General features: G+C 37.9%; 1 long non-coding RNA gene across 1 annotated transcript in view; it reads right to left on the bottom strand.

Moving 5' to 3' along the window:
• Positions 1–3872: 3872 nt before the first annotated feature.
• Positions 3873–6295, bottom strand: part of LOC144235989 (uncharacterized) — a 27973-nt gene continuing 25550 nt past the window's right edge. The window contains exon 3 of the long non-coding RNA XR_013336384.1: positions 3873–3969. This is a non-coding gene — a long non-coding RNA (uncharacterized LOC144235989). The remainder of the gene's footprint in view (positions 3970–6295) is intronic.

Here is a 6295-nt window from a genome sequence, read left to right on the forward strand (position 1 = left end):
AGCCAAAGTAATATTGAAGAAGAAAACCAAAATGGGAGACATCACCATCCCAGACTTTAGCCTCTACTACAAAGCTGTCATCATCAAGACAGTACGGTATTGGCACAAAAACAGACACATAGATCAATGGAATAGAATAGAGAACCCAGAATTGGACCCACAAGTATATGGCCAATTAATCTTTGACAAGGCAGGAAAGAGTATCCAATGGAAAAAAGACAGTCTCTTTAACAGATGGTACTGGGAGAACTGGACAGCAACATGCAGAAGAATGAAACTAGACCACTTTCTTACACCATACACAAAAATAAACTCAAAATGGTTAAAGGATCTGAACGTGAGACAGGAAATAATCAAAACCCTAAAGGAGAAAGCAGGAAACAACCTCCTTGACCTCCACCGCAGCAACTTTACTTGACACATCCCCAAACGCAAGGGAAACAAGAGCAAAAATGAACTATTGGGACCTCATCAAGATAAAAAGCTTCTGCACGGCAAAGGAAACAATCAATAAAACTTATAGGCAACTGATGGAATGGGAAAAGATAGTTGGTAATGACATATTGGATAAAGGGCTAGTTTTCAAAATCTATAAGGAACTCACCAAACTCCACACTTGAAAAACAAATAATCCAGTCAAGAAATGGGCAGAAGACATGAGTAGACACTTCTCTAAAGAAGACATCTACATGGCTAACAGACACATGAAATGACGCTCAGCATCAGTCATCATTGGGAAAATACACATAAATATACTGAGATACAACTTCACACCGCTCAGAGTGGATAAAATGAACAAATCAGGAAAGGATAGCTGCTGGTGAACATGTGGAGAAACAGGCACCTCCTACAGTGTTGGTGGGAATGTAAACTGTTGTAGCCACTCTGGAGAACAATGTGGAGGTTCCTGAAAAAAACTAACAATAGATCTCCCCTATGACCCAGCAATAGCACTGGTAGAAACTACCCAAGGGATACAGGATTGGTCATGAATAGGGGCACATGTACCCCACAAAGTTCATAGCAGCACTCTCAACAATAGTCAAATCATGGAAGGAGCCTATGTGTCCATCAACTGACGAATGGATTAAGAAGATATGGTTTAGGGGTACCTGGGTGCCTCAGTCGGTTAAGCGTCAGACTTCAGCTCAGGTCACAATCTCATGGTTTGTGTGTTCGAGCCTCCCATCGGGCTATGTGATGACAGCCAAGAGCCTGGAGCTGCTTCAGATTCTGTGTCTCCCCCTCTCTCTGCCCTTCCCCAACATGCTCTGTTTCTGTCTCTCAATAATAAATAAACATTAAATTTTTTTAAGTTTTAAAAAAGTTAAAAAAAAAGATGTGGTTTATATATACAATGGAATACTACATTGTATTGTAGTATTGAGAGAAAGAATGAAATCTGGCCATTTGTAGCAATGTGGATCATACTCAAGGGTATTATGCTAAGTGAAATAAGTCAGGCAAAGAAAGACAGATACCATATGTTTTCACTCATATGTGGAACAGGAGAAACTTAACAGAGGAACACAGGGGAGGGGAAGGGGGAAAATAGTTAAGGAGAGGGAAGGAAGCAAACCAAAAGGGACTCTTAAATACTGAGAACAACCTGAGGTTTGATGGAGGGTGGGGGAAAGAGGAAAATGTTTGATGTGCATGGAGGAGCGCACTTGTTAGGATGAGCATTTAGTGTTAAATGGAAACCCACTTGGGGCGCCTGGGTGGCTTAGTCGGTTAAGCGTCTGACTTTCGCTTAGGTCATGATCTCGCTGTTCGTGGGTTCGAGCCCCGCGTCGGGCTCTGTGCTGACTGCCAGCTCAGAGCCTGGAGCCTGTTTCAGTCTGTGACTCCCTCTCTCTCTGACCCTCCCCTGCTCATGCTGTCTCTCTCTCTCTCTCCTAGAAATAAATAAAACATTAAAAAAAAATGGAAACCAACTTGACAATAAACTATACTAAAATAAAAAAAAATAAAACTGGTGACCAATGAAAAAATTTCACCAGCATTCTTCTCAAAGCTAGAACAAAGAATCCTAAAATCCAAATAGGCAAAGTTATGTTGAAAAAGAAAACCAAAGTAGAAGGCATCACAATTCCAGATTTTAGCCTTTACTAAAAAGCTGTAATCATTAAGACAATATGGTATTGGCATAAAAACAGACACATAGACAAATGGGATAGAATAGAGAACCCAGAACTGGACCCACAAATGTATGACCAAGTAATCTTTGGCAAAGCAGAAAAGAGTATCCAGTGGAATAAAGACAGTCTCTTTAGCAAATGGTGCTGAGAGAACTGGACACCAATATTCAGAAGAATGAAACTAGACCATTTTCCTACACCATACACAAAAATAAACTCAAAATGGATGAAAAACCTAAATGTGAGACAGGAATCCACCAAAACTGTTCAGGGGAAAGCAGGCAACAACCTCTTTGACCTCAGCCATAGCAATATCTTGGTGTACACATCTCTAAAGGCAGGGGAATTAAAAGCAGAAATGAACTATTGAGACCTCATTAAGATAAAAAGCTTCTGCACTGCAAAGGAAACAATGAACAAAACTAAAAGGCTAGCAACAGAATGGAAAAATATATTTGCAAATGTCATATCAGATAAAGGGTTAGTATCCAAAATCTATAAAGAACTTATCAAACTCAACACCTGAAAAACAAACAATCCAGTGAAAAAAATGGGCAGAAGACATGGTAGATGCTTTCCAAAGAAGACATTGAGATAGATAATAGACTTATGAAAAGATGTTTTTCACTTATCATCAGGCAAATATGAATGAAAACTACATTGAGATACCATCTCACACTTGTCAAAGTGCCTAAGAGGAACAAGTCAGAAAACTAGATACTGGCAAGAATGTGGAGAAACAGGAACTCTCTTGCACTGTTGGTGGGAATACAAATTGGTGCAGCTGCTCTAGAAAACAGTGTGGAGGTTCTTTAAAAAATTAAAATAGAACTACCCTATCACTCAGCAATAGCTCTACTAAGAATTTATACAAAGGAAAAAGGAGTGTTGATTCATAGGGGCACATGTACCCCAATGTTTATAGCAGCACTTTCAAGGATAGTCAAATTATGGAAACAGCCCAAATGTCCATCAGCTGATGAATGGTAAAGAAGATGTGGTTTATATATACAATGGAATACTACTTGGCAATGATAAAAAATGAAATCCTGCCATTTGCAGCAATGTGGGTGGAACTGGAGGGTACTGTGCTAAGTGAAATAAATCAGTCAAAGAAAGACAGATACCTTATGTTTTCACTCATATGTGGAATTTGAGAAGCTGAACAGAAGACCATAGGGAAAGAGAAGGGGAAAACTAGTCACAAACAGAGAGGGAGAGATACGAACCATAAGAGACTCTTAAATACAGAGAACAAACAGAGTGATTGAGGCATGGGGGAGAAGGGAAAATGGGTGATGGGCATTGAGAAGGGAACTTGCTGGGATCAGAATTGGGTGTTGTATGTAAGTGATGAATCATGGGAATTTACCCCCAAAACCAAGAGTACACTGTACACACTGTATGTTAGCCAATTTGACAATAAATTATATTAAAAATAAACAAAAAATATCGAATTAAATAGTTCACATTCTACATATTTCCATTCATACTGTGCCGAACAGCTGGCCATTTTCAAATACTTTTTCTTTACTTCTTTAAAGATCAACAAATACATTCTTTGATTTTTGTTTTGTTTTGTTTTGATTTTTCTTTCTAGAATTAAAGTTGGACAATTTCCATAATTTAGAATAAAAGAGAATCATAAATCGAAGATCTAATTTATACAGATAGTATCAGATGAAAATTAGAACTATTCCTGGTCTTGCTGATACAATGTATCTACTCACATTTTCTTCTTGTCAGACTAGCTTTCCTCAAGATTTCCAAGATGCTATAATTCAGAGAGTCATTCTCTTCCTCACTTTTCTCCATTCCTTCTGGAAATCTAGAATAAGAATCACAGATTTGGAAAATATACAGGAAAATAATAAAGTACCAGATTTATTCATTGAGCAAATATTTATTGAGAATCAGCTACACTAACAACTGTTACAAATAAAATAGCAGATAAGAAAGACACAGTCTTTATCCAAAGGGGGCTCAAAGTTCAGTAAGAGAAACAACTGAAAAACTATTTAATATACAGTAGTTTAAGTGCATTGATGACAAAAATGCAAGTGCTGTGAGATCACACAGAAGGGACTTCCAAATTACATCCTAAATGAGAGAAGACCCGGATCAAGAATATCTTCCCAGAAAAAAAAAAAAATATCTGAAGGGAAGTAATAAAGCATATGTAGGAATTTATCAAATTAGATTGGAAATAGGGTCTAGGGAAAATATTCCTGGTACAGGGAATAGAATGTGAAAAGTATCAACAGGGGAGGGAGGGTAACCCATTCAAAAATTTGAATTATGTTTAATAAATTTGTTTCATTAAAGGCTGGTGAAACAGGGGAAAATAATGAATGAAAATAGAGAGGTAAACATTCTACTCTTGAACCCTACCATGTATGGGTGGTTTCCAGGGTTTGAAGGCCTTAGCTCCAATTCTCTTTATGGTCTTGCAATATCAGCACTTCAGTCACACAAGTCTAGTACACCATCAACAGTATGTTTCCTAGATTTCTTATTTCATATCTTCCAGAATCCCTCCATGTAAAAGGAAAAATCTTTCAATGCATTATCTAGAAGTACCCTTGGACATCTTAGTAAGTTGAAAGAAGAGAGATTCCTAGTCTATAACACAGAATTCTCCCTCTCATTTGCTGTTTCCAGTATGAAATAGATACCCTTTTCCCAAGAGGTTGGACATCAGGGATCATTCCATATTTCAAGAGAGACTTTGCCACAAACCAGATAAGTATATGGCTTTATTCTGATAGGTACATCAATATCAGCAAAATTCAATCTAACCCAATAAGCCACAAAGAGAGTTATATCCAGAAAGCAACAAAGAAGTCATTACTTCACAACCAGTATTTGATTAGCTAAAGAGTTCAATAAGAGCAATGAACAGATGCCATAAAAATGACCTCTGATGATCTCTGTTAATGAAATCACAGGAAACATTTTTATTTTTAAAAAAATCTTTTTGTTTTTATTTATTTTTGAAAGAGAGAGTCAGAGCATGAGTGGGGGAGGGTCAGAGAGAGAGGGAGACACAGAATCTGAAACAGGCTCCAGGCTCTGAGCCAGCTGTTAGTACAGAACCTGACATGGGGCTCGAACCCACAAACCATGTGATCATGACCTGGGCCGTAGTCGGACACTTAACTGACTGAGCCACCCAGGCTTCCCCAGGAAATATTTTTTAAAAACAACTGTTTGAGCTCCCAGGCCTTAGAATGGTAAATGGCTAATGTCTCTATATACTTATTTTTCTAAAAATTATCTTGAAATATTTTATTCTTCTCATGGTAAAAATGTCCAAAAAGATTGTATATCAATTATACAGAAACATTGTTGGGATATATTGGAGCAACAGTGATGTGTGAGGCTCCTTAGTAAGCATAAGAAAAACAGATGTTGGCTTCTATATATCTCTCTAATGATAATATTACTATGGCCATATTCACCATCAATTTATGTTGGATTCTTTTAATTTTCACTTAAAGGATAACTATGGGGGTGTCTGGCAGGCTGAGTCAGTTAAGTGACCCACTCTTGATTTCAGCTGAGGTCTTGATCTCATACTTTGTGAGATCAAGCCCCAAGTCAGGCTTCAGGTTCCATGCTGTCCACAAGCTGTCAGGCAGAGCCTGCTTGGGATGGTCTCTCTTCCTCTTTCTTACCCTCCTCTGTTTGCTCTTGTATATGCTCTCTCTTTCTCTGTCAAAACAAATAAATCATTTTTTTAAAAGGATAATTAGGGGTACCTAAGTGGCTCAGCCAGTTAAGTGTCCGACTTCTTTGGTCCAGGTCATGATTTCACAGTTCATGAGTTTGAACCCCACATCTGGCTCTGCACTGACAATGCAAGGCCTGCTTGGGATTTTCTCTCACCCCCTCTCTCTCTCTGTCCCTCCCTCAATTTTGCATGCTTTCTCTATATCTCTCTCTCTTTTCTCTTTCTCANAAAGAAAAAAAAAAGGAAAAAAGAATAAAAGAAAGAAAACGGAAATTTAACAAACTTGAACAAAATTTCTCTTTACAGGATTTCTCAGAACAAGTTACTAATTTGCACTATGAATCTCCAGGAAAAGGATATCATATGCAACATTTCCCAAAGGTATTTGTCCTTGTTTTTAATGGAACTCTCCCCAAGAAGA

The sequence above is a fragment of the Crocuta crocuta genome, unplaced genomic scaffold, assembly GCF_008692635.1.
Source record: "Crocuta crocuta isolate KB4526 unplaced genomic scaffold, BGI_CrCroc_1.0 scaffold938, whole genome shotgun sequence".
Classification (NCBI taxonomy): domain Eukaryota; kingdom Metazoa; phylum Chordata; class Mammalia; order Carnivora; family Hyaenidae; genus Crocuta; species Crocuta crocuta.